This window comes from Oncorhynchus masou, chromosome 13 (assembly GCF_036934945.1).
Source record: "Oncorhynchus masou masou isolate Uvic2021 chromosome 13, UVic_Omas_1.1, whole genome shotgun sequence".
In the NCBI taxonomy this organism is placed as follows: Eukaryota; Metazoa; Chordata; class Actinopteri; order Salmoniformes; family Salmonidae; genus Oncorhynchus; species Oncorhynchus masou.
The window spans coordinates 73,321,951-73,339,258 of record NC_088224.1 but is presented as its reverse complement, the minus strand read 5'-3'; positions in this window follow the sequence as shown (position 1 = coordinate 73,339,258).

Sequence of the window (17,308 nt, the reverse complement as noted above, 5' to 3'; positions counted from 1 at the left end):
CTTTGATAATTCCCACTCGCCATCACCAAATGGACTCCAGGTAGCCACAAGTTCTGACTGAGCTTAATTGTCATGAAACGCAAATACAGCGATTAGTTTCTCTATCTTGGTTTAATACGAGGAGCGCCCACAAAATGTTTTGTGCGGGGAAGTGTTTAGTAATGAGTCTCACAAAACGAACAAATTAAAACGACACGTCCTGACCAAACATCCACAGCATGACGGTAAACCCATGGAGTTATTTCAGAACAGGGCAGAATGCTTCAGGAAACTGCTTCGACAGTGGAAAAGTAAGTCAGCAAGCAAGGCATTGTTGTCATTTTATAACAGGTGGTGATACGCAGAAATAAGGGAGTACAGTACTATGTCTGAGGTGCGAGTTTATTTTTCAAAAAATCCCGTTGCACACAACGAATAGCTAGCTAGCTAACTACTGATAGTATAACCCTAAGTAACTACAGATGAAGTTGAACATTTCAGGCCGTCTGTACATTTTACTGTAAGAATTATTGTTGAAAACAGTCTAGATTGAAACTGTTACTTTTTAAATACAAGTAATCATGTTTATTCTGGAATAAACCGATTGACGCAAGATGCAGTTAACAGTTCATGGTTGCGGTCTCCTGTCTGACTGCGAATGCAGTAGATGTTCTTATCCAGTTTGGCACCACATACCTGTACCTATATGAGTCGGGGTTCTCAACAATGGCATACTTTTTAAAAAACCTGTAAAAAGTACAGTAACAGACTCTTATGTAAGCATGACCTCAGGGTTGCATTGTCCAAAACCAAGCCCAGAGCAGACATGCTTGTTGAAAACTTCAACCAGCTACACGCTAGGAGTGTATATATATATATATATATATATATATATATATATATATATATATATATATATATATATATATATATATATATATATATATATATATATTCTGGTCTACATCTGTGTGATGTGATCAGTCAGTTTTTTTTCTCAGTTCAGAATTGTTGTTTTAACAGCAACAGTTTCAGCCTAGACCTTTTTTTTCAACAATACTTTGTACATTAATATGTACAGTAGGCCTGCTCAAGTTTTCATCTACAGTTACTTATGGTTTTACTATCAAACTGAGCCTGTGTGTGTTCTGTTATACATCTGTGTGTTGTAATCAATTATTTAATGTATTTTAATAGCAACAGTTCCAACCTAGACAGATATGCAAGAGTGTTTGTAATGGGGAAAAATAAACATGAAAGGGTATTTATATGGGTGTTTTGTCATTTGTCTAATAATTCATTTGTTTTAGGCATAAGGGCAATAAAATGTACTGATGTGTACATATACAGTGCCTTGCGAAAGTATTCGGCCCCCTTGAACTTTGCGACCTTTTGCCACATTTCAGGCTTCAAACATAAAGATATAAAACTGTATTTTTTTGTGAAGAATCAACAACAAGTGGGACACAATCATGAAGTGGAACAACATTTATTGGATATTTCAAACTTTTTTAACAACTCAAAAACTGAAAAATTGGGCGTGCAAAATTTTTCAGCCCCTTTACTTTCAGTGCAGCAAACTCTCCAGAAGTTCAGTGAGGATCTCTGAATAATCCAATGTTGACCTAAATGACTAATGATGATAAATACAATCCACCTGTGTGTAATCAAGTCTCCGTATAAATGCACCTGCACTGTGATAGTCTCAGAGGTCCGTTAAAAGCGCAGAGCATCATGAAGAACAAGGAACACACCAGGCAGGTCCGAGATACTGTTGTGAAGAAGTTTAAAGCCGGATTTGGATACAAAAGATTTCCCAAGCTTTAAACATCCCACTGAGCACTGTGCAAGCGATAATATTGAAATGGAAGGAGTATCAGACCACTGCAAATCTACCAAGACCTGGCCGTCCCTCTAAACTTTCAGCTCATACAAGGAGAAGACTGATCAGAGATGCAGCCAAGAGGCCCATGATCACTCTGGATGAACTGCAGAGATCTACAGCTGAGGTGGGAGACTCTGTCCATAGGACAACAATCAGTCGTATATTGCACAAATCTGGCCTTTATGGAAGAGTGGCAAGAAGAAAGCCATTTCTTAAAGATATCCATAAAAAGTGTCGCTTAAAGTTTGCCACAAGCCACCTGGGAGACACACCAAACATGTGGAAGAAGGTGCTCTGGTCAGATGAAACCAAAATTGAACTTTTTGGCAACAATGCAAAACGTTATGTTTGGCGTAAAAGCAACACAGCTCATCACCCTGACCACACCATCCCCACTGTCAAACATGGTGGTGGCAGCAGCATGGTTTGGGCCTGCTTTTCTTCAGCAGGGACAGGGAAGATGGTTAAAATTGATGGGAAGATGGATGGAGCCAAATACAGGACCATTCTGGAAGAAAACCTGATGGAGTCTGCAAAAGACCTGAGACTGGGACGGAGATTTGTCTTCCAACAAGACAATGATCCAAAACATAAAGCAAAATCTACAATGGAATGGTTCAAAAATAAACATATCCAGGTGTTAGAATGGCCAAGTCAAAGTCCAGACCTGAATCCAATCGAGAATCTGTGGAAAGAACTGAGAACTGCTGTTCACAAATGCTCTCCATCCAACCTCACTGAGCTTGAGCTGTTTTGCAAGGAGGAATGGGAAAAAATTTCAGTCTCTCGATGTGCAAAACTGATAGAGACATACCCCAAGCGACTTACAGCTGTAATCGCAGCAAAAGGTGGCGCTACAAAGTATTAACTTAAGGGGGCTGAATAATTTTGCACGCCCAATTTTTCAGTTTTTGATTTGTTAAAAAAGTTTGAAATATCCAATAAATGTCGTTCCACTTCATGATTGTGTCCCACTTGTTGTTGATTCTTCACAAAAAATACAGTTTTATATCTTTATGTTTGAAGCCTGAAATGTGGCAAAAGGTTGCAAAGTTCAAGGGGGCCGAATACTTTCGCAAGGCACTGTAGTTGCATGTTTTCATAAGCTTTGGTGTGAAGAAAACACAGGATTTATTATTTGGTTCCCAGGCTGGAAAAGTTTAAGAACCCCTAACCTAAGTTATGGTTTTATGGCAAGAGGAGTAATTCATCTCCCTGACAACCAACAAAGATCAGTTGTCCTGGATGATTTAAAGTCTGGTAGACTGCCATTTTCTCCTAAACTGTGGTTGAAGGTGTTGTGGCCAAACATTGTTTGTGTTATTGAGCAGCACTACAGTTGCTGGCTGCTATAGGTGGACAGGGTCAGGGGGGAATTGGTATGCTGTGTGCATAATAAACCATGACTGCGAAGGCTGCGTGTGTGTGGTTTTATCCATGGTCTGATTGCAGATCTCAGTACTCTCACTTGTCTCGCCTCATTCACTGAGACTCTCTGGCCATTTTGCATGGCATGTGGGTGGGATTTCTGCCAGGCACCACTCTCTGTCTGGCAGCATGCCCGCTGTCAGTGTTACTGTCAGTCTTATCTGTCTGTCATCTCCTCCTGTCCTCCAGCATCTAAAGCTAGGACAGTGTCACAAGACTGTCTGTGTCACCATGCTTCTATTAACAACGCCAGTTTATGTTCCATCTGACTGACTAGGGACAGGTAAACAAGAGTGACATTCAAGCTTTGTTCACACAGGAGGCCTTAATGCTCAAATTAGTTTTGTTTTTCAAATCCGTATTGGAATACTGACTGTCCAAACAGCAAGTTACAAGTGACTAGATTTGTGTGTGTGCAGACTAGTCATTTGCTGACATGGCTACGCTAGTTGTCATGGTAATGGCGGGTGTGTGTAGTGGTGGTGGTGTTCTTGCTTTCTATCACTCAGAAGTTATGTGGCAAAAGGTGACAACAGTGCTTGCAATGGAAGTTTCCCAGTAGCTTTGAGTGTTCAAAATCAGTTTAAGAACACTTAAAGCCTCAGGATAAGATGATCCAACTTTCAAAACAAGTCATTTTTGGCTAGCCACAGCAGTCAACTAGCTAGCTAGGTAGCTGTTTCGCTTTGTAGCATGTTCACTAATCTGTTTGACAAAAACGTGGTAGCTTGTTAATCGTTAACAAACTGTCAACAGAGTAGGTAGCAAGCAACACAATCCGACAAATAAGTCTCAAACCCACTAGAGGGAAAATAAATCAGATATGACTTTTCAGACAAGTCACATTTCCAAGAATCAGATCTGTAAATGATTTCAAACCATGAAATATCCAGTTAATGTGCCTTTTGGCTGTTCAGACTGCAGGAAAAATAACTTATTTTTAAAATGTATTTTATTTGAGTCACTTCAAATAGCCAGTGTGAACAAGGCTAAACCCACTTAATCCCATCAATCACAGTAGTAAAAAAAGTATTATTTGTACTTTACAGGCTCTAGAGAATTTAAAGTTGTACTTATCAACAAATAAGTCATTAAGGTGTCTAGTATTTTTCATGATTTCTCAAAATGGTCACAAGCATACAATTCAAAGGTATAGTTCAGACAAATTTGCCACCAGAAGTCTGTTTTCGACACTTAAAGAACAAATACATTGTTTTTAAAAAATATTTTATTTGTAAATATGTAGTCTTATGTAGCAAAATGTACATTGAAGAATGTAAAATATAACATTTTGATTTGTTTAACACTTTTGGTTACTACATGATTCCATATGTGAATGATTAGTGGGAATCTGTGTGGGTAGCTGGACAGGTAGGATGACTGACAGTGAAGGTGAACAGGCGGTCACGTGTCAGGTGACAGGAATGGATGAGACTGAGGCAGGAATTCCTTTAACCATAAAGTGGTATATTTACTGAGTAGTCTGTGGTGGATTCATGGACGTACAGAACTTCTGGATCAGATGGTGTTAAGGAAGAGAAAGCAGCGAGATCAGGCGATGGCCATTTCCTCCTTTTATGGAGTTGAGATCTGTCGGACATTTCCACCTGACCTAATTAAAGCGCCCCTGGCCCAGCTGAGTAAATGGCAATGAATTAAAGAATTATTCCACCAACTCCATGGGCCTTTTCTACAGCCACCCCGGAAATTTGTTAAATTCCACACTCCTCAAAAAAGGCTCATTGCTCCCCGTCCTCTGTCATCTCAGGGAGAGGAATTAGTCGGGCAACTGGCCGGATATATGTCCGGTTCTTCACCTGGATCTCCACTGATCTAACACGACCATCGGTCCCAGGCATGGTCTTAGTTATACGGCCCACCGGCCAGGAGGCTCGAGGCAGCTGAGGGTCCACCATCATTACTACTTGGCCAGTTTCTAGGCTGGCCATTTCTGTCCACCGTTTCTGTCCACGAGAGCAGTTATTATAGCTACAACAACCTTTTGTTTCTGTCCACGGTTGTTTGGTCGGTAGGGGGGGGGTTTGCTTTGCTCCAATGATGTAACCAAGATGGCATAGCAGTTCAGACGTCTTTTGTCCTCGTCTTGTCGTGTCCCGTATATATATATATATATATATATATATATATATATATATAAAAAATATATATATATATATATATAAAAATATATATATATATATATATATATATTTACAACTTTTTTCATACATTTTTTTATTTAAATTTTCCATAAACTCATCCTCAAAACACTCTCCTACAGCCCGCCTCACCAATTTATATTTATAAAAAAGTATTATTTACCTCAGGTCTGTAATCATCCAAGAAGCTAGCCAGAAACTACAAACTCCAAGAAACTAGCCAGAAACTACAAACTCCAAGAAACTAGCCAGAAGCTTGCCAGGAGCTAGCCAGGAGCTAATCCAGAAGCTAATCACAAGCTGGATCAGGAGCTGGACGGATACTGGCCAGAAGCTAGCCAGGGGCTAGCCAGAGGCTAATCCAGAAGCTAATCGGAAGCTAGTTGGAGTTTTCGTCGATTCCGGAGCGAGCATCGGTTGTTCCGGAGCTAGCCAGCTGAGGAGTTCCATCAATCGCTCCTGGGCTGCGGTCACCTGTACGGACCCGTTTTGCTGCCTGCGTGGAGCCCCGCCGGGCCTTCACGGCTGAACTGCCGACGTTGTCTACCCGAGGGAGTTATCCGTCTGGTTCCTCCGTCGCCACGTTGCCTGGGCGCCCATCTGCGGCCTGCTAGCCATTAGCTGTCTTATCGGCTGCTATCTGAATAGATAATCGGACAATTTATTTATTTATTGTTATTGTTTTTTTTCTCTTCTGGGCCTCTAGCTATATCTATTGTTTTTATTTTTGTTGTTTTTGTGTGACCCTTTTGATCACTCGACTAAGCATGCCTCTCCTTAATGTCAATATGCCTTGTCCGTTGCTGTTCTGGTTAGTGTTTATTGGCTTATTTCACTGTAGAGCCTCTAGTCCTGCTCACCATACCTTATCCAACCTATTAGTTCCACCACCTACACATGCAATGACATCTCCTGGTTTCAATGATGTTTCTAGAGACAATATCTCTCTCTTCATCACTCAATACCTAGGTTTACCTCCACTGTATTCACATCCTACCATACCTTTGTCTGTACATTATACCTTGATGCTATTTTATCGCCCCCAGAAACCTCCTTTTACTCTCTGTTCCAGACGTTCTAGATGACCAATTCTTATTGCTTTCAGCCGCACCCTTATTCTACTCCTCCTCTGTTCCTCTGGCGATGTAGAGGTGAATCCAGGCCCTACAGTGCCTTGCTCCACTCCTATTCCCCAGGCGCTCTCTTTTGACGACTTCTGTAACCGTAATAGCCTTGGTTTCATGCATGTTAACATTAGAAGCCTCCTCCCTAAGTTTGTTCTATTCACTGCTTTAGCACACTCTGCCAACCCGGATGTTCTAGCTGTGTCTGAATCCTGGCTTAGGAAGACTACCAAAAATTCTGAAATTGTAATTCCAAACTACAACCTTTTCAGACAAGATAGAACTGCCAAAGGGGGCGGTGTTGCAATCTACTGCAAAGATAGCCTGCAGAGTTCTGTCCTACTATCCAGGTCTGTACCCAAACAATTTGAACTTCTACTTTTAAAAATCCACCTCTCTAAAAACAAGTCTCTCACCGTTGCAGTCTGCTATAGACCACCCTCTGCCCCCAGTTGTGCTCTGGACACCATATGTGAACTGATTGCCCCCCATCTATCTCCAGAGCTCGTGCTGCTAGGCGACCTAAACTGGAACATGCTTAACACCCCAGCCATCCTACAATCTAAACTTGATGCCCTCAATCTCACACAAATTATCAATGAACCTACCAGGTACCTCCCCAAAGCATTAAACACGGGCACCCTCATAGATATCATCCTAACCAACTTGCCCTCTAAATACACCTCTGCTGTCTTCAACCAAGATCTCAGCGATCACTGCCTCATTGCCTGCATCCGTAATGGGTCAGCTGTCAAACGACCCCCACTCATCACTGTAAAACGCTCCCTGAAGCACTTCAGCGAGCAGGCCTTTCTAATCGACCTGGCCGGGGTATCCTGGAAGGATATTGATCTCATCCCGTCAATAGAGGATGCCTGGATATTTAAAAAAAAAAATGCTTTCCTAACCATCTTAAATCAACATGCCCCATTCAAGAAATTTAGAACCAGGAACAGATATAGCCCTTGGTTCTCCCCAGACCTGACTGCCCTTAACCAACACAAAAACATCCTATGGCATTCTGCATTAGCATCGAACAGCCCCCGTGATATGCAGCTGTTCAGGGAAGCTAGAAACCATTATACACAGGCAGCTAGGAAAGCCAAGGCTAGCCTTTTCAAGCAGAAATTTGCTTCCTGCAACACTAACTCAAAAAAGTTATGGAACACTGTAAAGTCCATGGAGAATAAGAACACCCCCTCCCAGCTGCCCACTGCACTGAAGATAGGAAACACTGTCACCACTGATAAATCCACCATAATTGAGAATTTCAATAAGCATTTTTCTACGGCTGGCCATGCTTTCCACCTGGCTACTCCTACCCCTATCAACAGCACTGCAACCCCCACAGCAACTCGCCCAAGCCTTCCCCATTTCTTCTTCACCCCTAATACTAGCCTGTTCAACCTCTCTTTCGTGTCGTCTGAGATCCCCAAAGATTGGAAAGCAGCTGCGGTCATCCCCCTCTTCAAAGGGGGGGACACTCTTGACCCAAACTGCTACAGACCTATATCTATCCTACCATGCCTTTCTAAGGTCTTCAAAAGCCAAGTCAACAAACAGATTACCGACCATTTCGAATCTCACCATACCTTCTCTGCTATGCAATCTGGTTTCAGAGCTGGTCATGGGTGCACCTCAGCCACACTCAAGGTCCTAAACGATATCTTAACCGCCATCGATAAGAAACATTACTGTGCAGCCGTGTTCATTGATCTGGCCAAGGCTTTCGACTCTGTCAATCACCACATCCTCATCGGCAGACTCGACAGCCTTGGTTTCTCAAATGATTGCCTCGTCTGGTTCACCAACTACTTCTCTGATAGAGTTCAGTGTGTCAAATCGGAGGGTCTGCTGTCCGGACCTCTGGCAGTCTCTATGGGGGTGCCACAGGGTTCAATTCTTGGACCGACTCTCTTCTCTGTATACATCAATGAGGTCGCTCTTGCTGCTGGTGAGTCTCTGCTCCACCTCTACGCAGACGACACCATTCTGTATACTTCTGGCCCTTCTTTGGACACTGTGTTAACAACCCTCCAGGCAAGCTTCAATGCCATACAACTCTCCTTCCGTGGCCTCCAATTGCTCTTAAATACAAGTAAAACTAAATGCATGCTCTTCAACCGATCGCTACCCGCACCTACCCGCCTGTCCAACATCACTACTCTGGACGGCTCTGATTTAGAATACGTGGACAACTACAAATACTTAGGTGTCTGGTTAGACTGTAAACCTTCCTTCCAGACCCATATCAAATATCTCCAATCCAAAGTTAAATCTAGAATTGGCTTCCTATTTCGCAACAAAGCATCCTTCACTCATGCTGCCAAACATACCCTTGTAAAACTGACCATCCTACCAATCCTCGACTTTGTCGATGTCATTTACAAAATAGCCTCCAATACCCTACTCAACAAATTGGATGCAGTCTATCACAGTGCAATCCGTTTTGTCACCAAAGCCCCATATACTACCCACCATTGCGACCTGTACGCTCTCGTTGGCTGGCCCTCGCTTCATACTCGTCGCCAAACCCGCTGGCTCCATGTCATCTACAAGACCCTGCTAGGTAAAGTCCCCCCTTATCTCAGCTCGCTGGTCACCATAGCATCTCCCACCTGTAGCACACGCTCCAGCAGGTATATCTCTCTAGTCACCCCCAAAACCAATTCTTTCTTTGGCCGCCTCTCCTTCCAGTTCTCTGCTGCCAACGACACAGAGACTGGAACGAACTAGAAAAAGCACTGAAACTGGAAACACTTATCTCCCTCACTAGCTTTAAGCACCAACTATCAGAGCAGCTCACAGATTACTGCACCTGTACATAGCCCACCTATATTTTAGCCCAAACTACTACCTCTTTCCCTACTGTATTTAATGTATTTATTTTGCTCCTTTGCACCCCATTTTTTTTATTTCTACTTTGCACATTCTTCCATTGCAAATCTACCATTCCAGTGTTTTACTTGCTATACTGTATTTACTTTGCCACCATGGCCTTTTTTTGCCTTTACCTCCCTTATCTCACCTCATTTGCTCACATCGTATATAGACTTGTTTATACTGTATTATTGACTGTATGTTTGTTTTGCTCCATGTGTAACTCTGTGTCGTTGTATGTGTCGAACTGCTTTGCTTTATCTTGGCCAGGTCGCAATTGTAAATGAGAACTTGTTCTCAACTTGCCTACCTGGTTAAATAAAGGTGAAATAAATAAAATAAATAAATAAAAATTTCCCTCTGTGCTGTAGACTTGGTGGGTAATCCCGAATGAATCGGGCCCAAAAGTGTCGCCACCGGTGTCTGCCTACGAGGTTGGTATCAGCATACATGGCTTGAGGAAGTGACGCATCTCGTCGTCCCATGAATAGCATATTCGGTGTAACCGGATCGGGGTCAGCGATGTCTGCAGAGAGATATCCCAAGGGTTTGGAGTTCAGAATCCCTTCCACCTCTATCAGGATGGTCCTCAAGACCGTTTCAGTGACAGTTTGGTCCCCTAGTACGACTCGTAAGGCCGTCTTTACAGATTTGATCTCTCGCTCCCATGTTCCTCCAAAATGAGGAGTGCCTGGAGAGTTAAATTTGAATGAGATTTGTTGGTCCATCAGCTGATCCTGGAGGCTGGGTTCCATGGCTTGGAAGGCTTCCTCCAACCTGGCTTCTCCTGCCTTGAAGTTCGTACCTCTGTCAGCCATGATCTCGTAGGGTTTCCCCCGTCCGGAGATAATAAACCGCCGTAGGGCCATGAGAAAGGCTTCCGTATCCAAACTCTCCAGTAGGTCCAAGTGGACACATCTGGTTGTCAAACACTTGAATAGAATGCCCCAGCGCTTTTCCACACGACGACCTAACTTGATCATCAAGGGGCCAAAGCAATCTACTCCTGTTGACCAGAAGGGTGGTTTAAGGAGGCGCAAGCGAGCAGGGGGTAAATCTGACATTTTGGGCACCGTAGCTCCGGCCCGCCATCTCTGACATTCTACGCAGGCGTATTGGTGCTTACGAATGGCTCCTCGTCCTCCAATTATCCAGTACTTCCGCCTCATCTCCCCATAGACCCTCTCTGGCCCTGGGTGGAGAAGCCGCTCATCATAACTCTTGATGAGGAGCCTGGTAAGAGGGTGTCTGGAGTAAAGGATAATTGGGTGGATAGCATCTGGGTCCAAAACCTCTGCTTGGCGCAGCCTCCCTCCGACTCTGATCACTCCAAGGATTGGATCATATTCTGGGGCAAGAGAGAGAAGACGGCTGTCCTTAGCCACTTCCCTACCGGCTTTCAGAGCTTTTAACTCCTCAGGGAAGCTAACCGCTTGTGCTTGCTGGAGGAGTAGCATCTCTGCCGCGAGGGAGGTGGGTATAGGAGCCACCCCATCTGAGGTCTGGTTTGTGGCGGTGATCAGATCCGGCAGTGTTTGGGATTGTGTTAGGTCAGGGAGAGCCGTTGTTGGTTCCGTAGAAATGCTGTAGCATTGGGCGGACTTCCTTAACCTCTCTGGGCAACCCGACGCGCTAGCGTCCCACCTTGCCAACAATAAATGCAAATGCGCTACGCCAAATGCTAATAGCACTCGTTAAAACTCAAACGTTCATTAAAACTCACATGCAGGGTACTCAATTGAAGCTACACTCGTGAATCTAGCCAACAAGTCAGATTTTTAAAATGCTTTTCGGCGAAAGCATGAGAAGCTATTATCTGATAGCATGCAACACCCCGGAATACCAGAAGGGGACGTAAACAAAAGAATTAGCGTAGCCGGCGCTACACAAAACGCAGAAATAAAATATAAAACATTCATTACCTTTGACGAGCTTCTTTGTTGACACTCCTATATGTCCCATAAACATCACAATTGGGTCTTTTTTTCGATTAAATCGGTCCTTGTATACCCAAAATGTCCATTTATGAAGACCATCAGATCCAGGAAAAACACCGTTTTGAAACGCAACGTTATTTTTTTAAATTAAAAAAGTTGCCTATAAACTTTGACAAACCACTTCAAACTACTTTTGTAATCCAACTTTAGGTATTAGTAAACGTTAATACGCGATCGAATTCAACACGGGGCGATCTGTATTCAATAGCATTAAGTCTTCAGACGATGGTCGATATTCTCTCTACCAAAACTTCCTTTGTGATGCAGTAATGACAGGAAGTGCCTCTTCTTCGTTGAACCAAGGAATAACGTCACATCAATTGCCAAGACTGGAGACATCGTGTGGAAGCTGTTGGAATTGTCAACTGGGAGCCATCTATTTTCTCTTCCCATAGACAATACAGGCAACTGGCGCATTGATATTTTTTTTCTTTTGGGTGATCAGTTTTCCTTGGGATTTTCCCCGAGACACACATTCGGTTATAGTCACAGCCGTGGTTTAACCAGTTTTAGAAACTTCAAAGTGTTTTGTATCCACACATACTAATCATATGCATATACTATATTCCTGGCATGAGTAGCAGGACGTTGAAATGTTGCGCGATTTTTTACAAAATGCTGAAAAAAGTAGCCCTAGCTCTAACTCATGAGCTTCAGTTGGTTGCGGAGGGGCCGTACGCCTGGTGGCTGACGGCCACTCGTTCTCTGGTTGGGACAAGAATGGTGGTCCCAAGCTCCAGCGATGGGGTTGAGCCAGTTCCTGTAATAATGTCATCAGCAGGATTGTTTATGCTATCAACATACCTCCAGTCCTGGACTTCTGTTAGGTCTTGGATTTCCGCAATGCGAGTTCCGACGAACACCTTATACCTGCAGGACTCAGACTTGAGCCAGGTCAATACAGTGGTCGAATCACTCCAGTAGATGACCCTTTGGATTGACAAGGTGAGCTCGGCTCGCAAGGTAGAGGCCAACTGGGCTCCGGAAAGGGCAGCACTGAGTTCCAGCCGAGGCATTGACAACTGCTTCTTGGGTGCGACCCTGGACCTGGCCATGACAAAGGAGACATGGGTGTGGCCTGCCTTATCCTCCACTCTAAGATAGGAAACCGCCCCATACGCTCGCTCCGAAGCGTCACAGAACACATGCAGTTCCAGGCATGATCCCGGTTGGTCAGCACAGGATGGTACATAACATCTTGGCATTTGGACATCAGAGAGCTCCGTTAACTCCGTTTCCCAACAGATCCATCGTTCCACTAGGTCAGCCGGGTGGATTGGTTCATCCCAGTCCCTCTTGGTCTGCCACAGGTCCTGGACTAAGACTTTGGCCCGTGTTGTGTATGGCAGGATATACCCAAGGGGATTGTATTGACTGGCCAGGGTCCGATAGATGGTGCGCAGAGTGGGGGTTTCGGTACTCGGGGATGAGCGGTGCTTATACCCCAGGGTATCCGGTATGCAGCTCCACCCCAGTCCTAGAGTGGGCTCTTCTGGGTTAGCACCCGACTGCGTTAGCCATAGTTCACTGCTACTGGACCTAGCTTGTGGTGGGAGGTGCTGGATAACCTCCGCTCTGTTACTAGCCCACTGTCGGACCTCAAATCCCCATTTGGACAGGAGATTCCGTACTTTATCAAGGAGTGCTTTCGCTTCAGCCGTGGATGGGATGCTCTGTAAGCAGTTATCCACATAGAAGGCATTTTCCACTGAATCCAATACTTCTGGGTCACTGTCTGGATGCTCCCGTGCGTGTCTCTGCAGAGCGTATATGGCACAGCAACGACTGCAGGTGGTGCCAAATGGGAGTACCTGCCATTCATAGATTGTGGGCTCTGCATCTCGTTCCATATCTCGCCATATGAACCGGAGCAGTGTGGTGTCGGAAGGCAGTAAACGAATCTGATGAAACATGGCTTTGATGTCTCCACTGATGGCTGTAGAGTGCTGCCGGAACCGGTGAAGGACACCGAGCAAGGAAGGACCTAAGTTTGGTCCGGGGAGTAGACAGTCATTCAGGCTTTGACCAGCAGCTTGGTATGAACAGTTGAAGACAAGTCTATACTTCCCACCATGTTGCTGGATAACATGGTGAGGGAGATACCAGGATTCACGAAGTGCGTTTCCCTCTTCATGAGCTGTCACTTCAGTGACGTAGCCTGCCTTCACAAGGTTATGAATCTCTCGGTTATGAACTTCTACAAGCTCAGGATTCTTCACCAGGCGTCGCTCCGTTCCACGCAGTTGTGGGAGTACAGCCCGTGTCATGGTTGCCAGAGGAGGATGGTTGGGCACCCGTAGCAGTGGGGTTGCATACCTGAGAACGCCATCCATTTCAGTGGTGGTGGTGCTCTTCTCCAGGAGGTCTAATGCATAGGAGTCATGTTTCGAGCGAGTGACCTCCTGTAGCTTCCGGTTGGAGAAGGTGTCCATCTTCCAGAGCATCTCAACATTCCGAATGAGGTCAGTGGCTGCATCTGGATTGCTTCTGGTGAAGAGGACTTGCTGTGACTGTACAGCTTGGGTGTAGAGAAGTAGATGGGATGGACCTTGCACAGCCCAACCCAAGGATGTATGGACAGCTATGGGCCCTCCTTCTGGTCCAGCTCGTAGAGGCTCAGTCGGGGTGACGAGATGTGGGTGGTCTGACCCAATCAGGATAAGTGGCGCTACTCTGGCCAGGTTAGGAAGTGGTCATCCTCGTAGATGAGGATATTGTTTCTGTAGAACACATACCGGGCAGGAGTGCTCTGCGAGATTCAAGCTATCTGCCGTGAAGGCATTGGTGATGTTATAGGCCATGTCCCTGTTTCCTGAAGGTGAAATGCTAAAGGTTACAGCAGAGCCTTTCATTTGGTTAACATCATGTCGCACCGTTCTGAGATTAAGGGTCTCGGGGGTCCCCTCCAGGTTAAGCTGACGGGTGGCTGCCGTGAGTATGATTGTTCTTTCTGACCCATCATCTAGAACGGTGAATGTATCAATGCTTCTCCCTTCACTTTGCAGAGTGACCTTGACCACCTTCAACATGACCCTTGGAGACCGGTTCTGCTGGTCGAGGTACAGCTCCTTTGCAGCTCCTACCATGAGCATACCCTGCTCCTTCTGTGCTTGGGGAATTAGATCATGCAACACGGTGAGATGGATTTCTTTACAGCGGTTGCAGGGTTTCTCCAATGTGCAGCCTTATGGCTACGGGCACACTTGTAGCACCGCTCGCCTGAAGTGATCCAGGCCTTCAATTGAGTTTGAGTGAGCTTTTTTACCCTGGGGCATGAACCAAGGTAGTGCCCCTTACTATTGCAATATGGGCAGTAAGGCTGAAATTTGATGTTCTTGCTCTTGAGAGGGGTCTACCACTCTAAATTCCAAGCATCTGCCTCTAACCCTAGGAAGCTCTTTGCCACCTTCTCCTCCCTCCTGAATCCTCCTCCCCCTCCCCCCCCCTCCTCCCTCTCTGCAGATGACTTCGTCAACCATTTTGAAAAGAAGGTCGACGACATCCGATCCTCGTTTGCTAAGTCAAACGACACTGCTGGTTCTGCTCACACTGCCCTACCCTGTGCTCTGACCTCTTTCTCCCCTCTCTCTCCAGATGAAATCTCGCTTCTTGTGACGGCCGGCCGCCCAACAACCTGCCCGCTTGACCCTATCCCCTCCTCTCTTCTCCAGACCATTTCCGGGGACCTTCTCCCTTACCTCACCTCGCTCATCAACTCATCCCTGACCGCTGGCTACGTCCCTTCCGTCTTCAAGAGAGCGAGAGTTGCACCCCTTCTGAAAAAACCTACACTCGATCCCTCCGATGTCAACAACTACAGACCAGTATCCCTTCTTTCTTTTCTCTCCAAAACTCTTGAACGTGCCGTCCTTGGCCAGCTCTCCCGCTATCTCTCTCAGAATGACCTTCTTGATCCAAATCAGTCAGGTTTCAAGACTAGTCATTCAACTGAGACTGCTCTTCTCTGCATCACGGAGGCGCTCCGCACTGCTAAAGCTAACTCTCTCTGCTCTCATCCTTCTAGACCTATCGGCTGCCTTCGATACTGTGAACCATCAGATCCTCCTCTCCACCCTCTCCGAGTTGGGCATCTCCGGCGCGGCCCACGCTTGGATTGCGTCCTACCTGACAGGTCGCTCCTACCAGGTGGCGTGGCGAGAATCTGTCTCCTCGCCATGCGCTCTCACCACTGGTGTCCCCCAGGGCTCTGTTCTAGGCCCTCTCCTATTCTCGCTATACACCAAGTCACTTGGCTCTGTCATAACCTCACATGGTCTCTCCTATCATTGCTATGCAGACGACACACAATTAATCTTCTCCTTTCCCCCTTCTGATGACCAGGTGGCGAATCGCATCTCTGCATGTCTGGCAGACATATCAGTGTGGATGACGGATCACCACCTCAAGCTGAACCTCGGCAAGACGGAGCTGCTCTTCCTCCCGGGGAAGGACTGCCCGTTCCATGATCTCGCCATCACGGTTGACAACTCCATTGTGTCCTCCTCCCAGAGCGCTAAGAACCTTGGCGTGATCCTGGACAACACCCTGTCGTTCTCAACCAACATCATGGCGGTGGCCCGTTCCTGTAGGTTCATGCTCTACAACATCCGCAGAGTACGACCCTGCCTCACACAGGAAGCGGCGCAGGTCCTAATCCAGGCACTTGTCATCTCCCGTCTGGATTACTGCAACTCGCTGTTGGCTGGGCTCCCTGCCTGTGCCATTAAACCCCTACAACTCATCCAGAACGCCGCAGCCCGTCTGGTGTTCAACCTTCCCAAGTTCTCTCACGTCACCCCGCTCCTCCGCTCTCTCCACTGGCTTCCAGTTGAAGCTCGCATCCGCTACAAGACCATGGTGCTTGCCTACGGAGCTGTGAGGGGAACGGCACCGCAGTACCTCCAGGCTCTGATCAGGCCCTACACCCAAGCAAGGGCACTGCGTTCATCCACCTCTGGCCTGCTCGCCTCCCTACCATTGAGGAAGTACAGTTCCCGCTCAGCCCAGTCAAAACTGTTCGCTGCTCTGGCCCCCAATGGTGGAACAAACTCCCTCACGACGCCAGGACAGCGGAGTCAATCACCACCTTCCGGAGACACCTGAAACCCCACCTCTTCAAGGAATACCTAGGATAGGATAAGTAATCCTTCTCACCACCCCCCCTTAATGATTTAGATGCACTATTGTAAAGTGGCTGTTCCACTGGATGTCAGAAGGTGAATTCACCAATTTGTAAGTCGCTCTGGATAAGAGCGTCTGCTAAATGACTTAAATGTAAATGTAATGTAAATGTCTTCTACCCGGGTTCCTCCCCGGCTTCACTATTTAAGTACATGGTAGTGTGATTCAGCCTTTTCTGTCCCTCCTGGCATTCAAACTCTTTCCTTCCCCCGGTGGCTATGGCTGAGATTGTGGCCTGGTGAGCGATGCTCTTCGCCTTTGCCTTCACCTCCAACCATGCGGCCAGGTCTCTAAGAGCATAGGTGCTTCTCAAGCCCTCTTTTAGGATGCCCTTATTCAAACAATGTTCAATGAAACTGTCTCTGAGGTACACTGGAAGTTTGCTAAGAAGCCTGTTCTCGTGGGAGCCACATTTCAGCTCGTTCCCGTCTTCTCCTTCAACGGATTGAAGCATCGAGGTCAGGGATTGGACAGCCAGGGAGAATTCTTGGAAGGCAGCATGGTCTCCCATTTTAATTTGAGATGTGTTCAGGATGTTGTTTAGTTCATTCTGGACTAACTGACGTGGCTCACCATATCTCGCCTTCAGGGCCTGGAGAGCTGCAGTGTATGGTGTTACAGAGTGCATAAAGGATTGGGCCAGCCTGTATGCACTGGGAAACCGCAAATGATCCA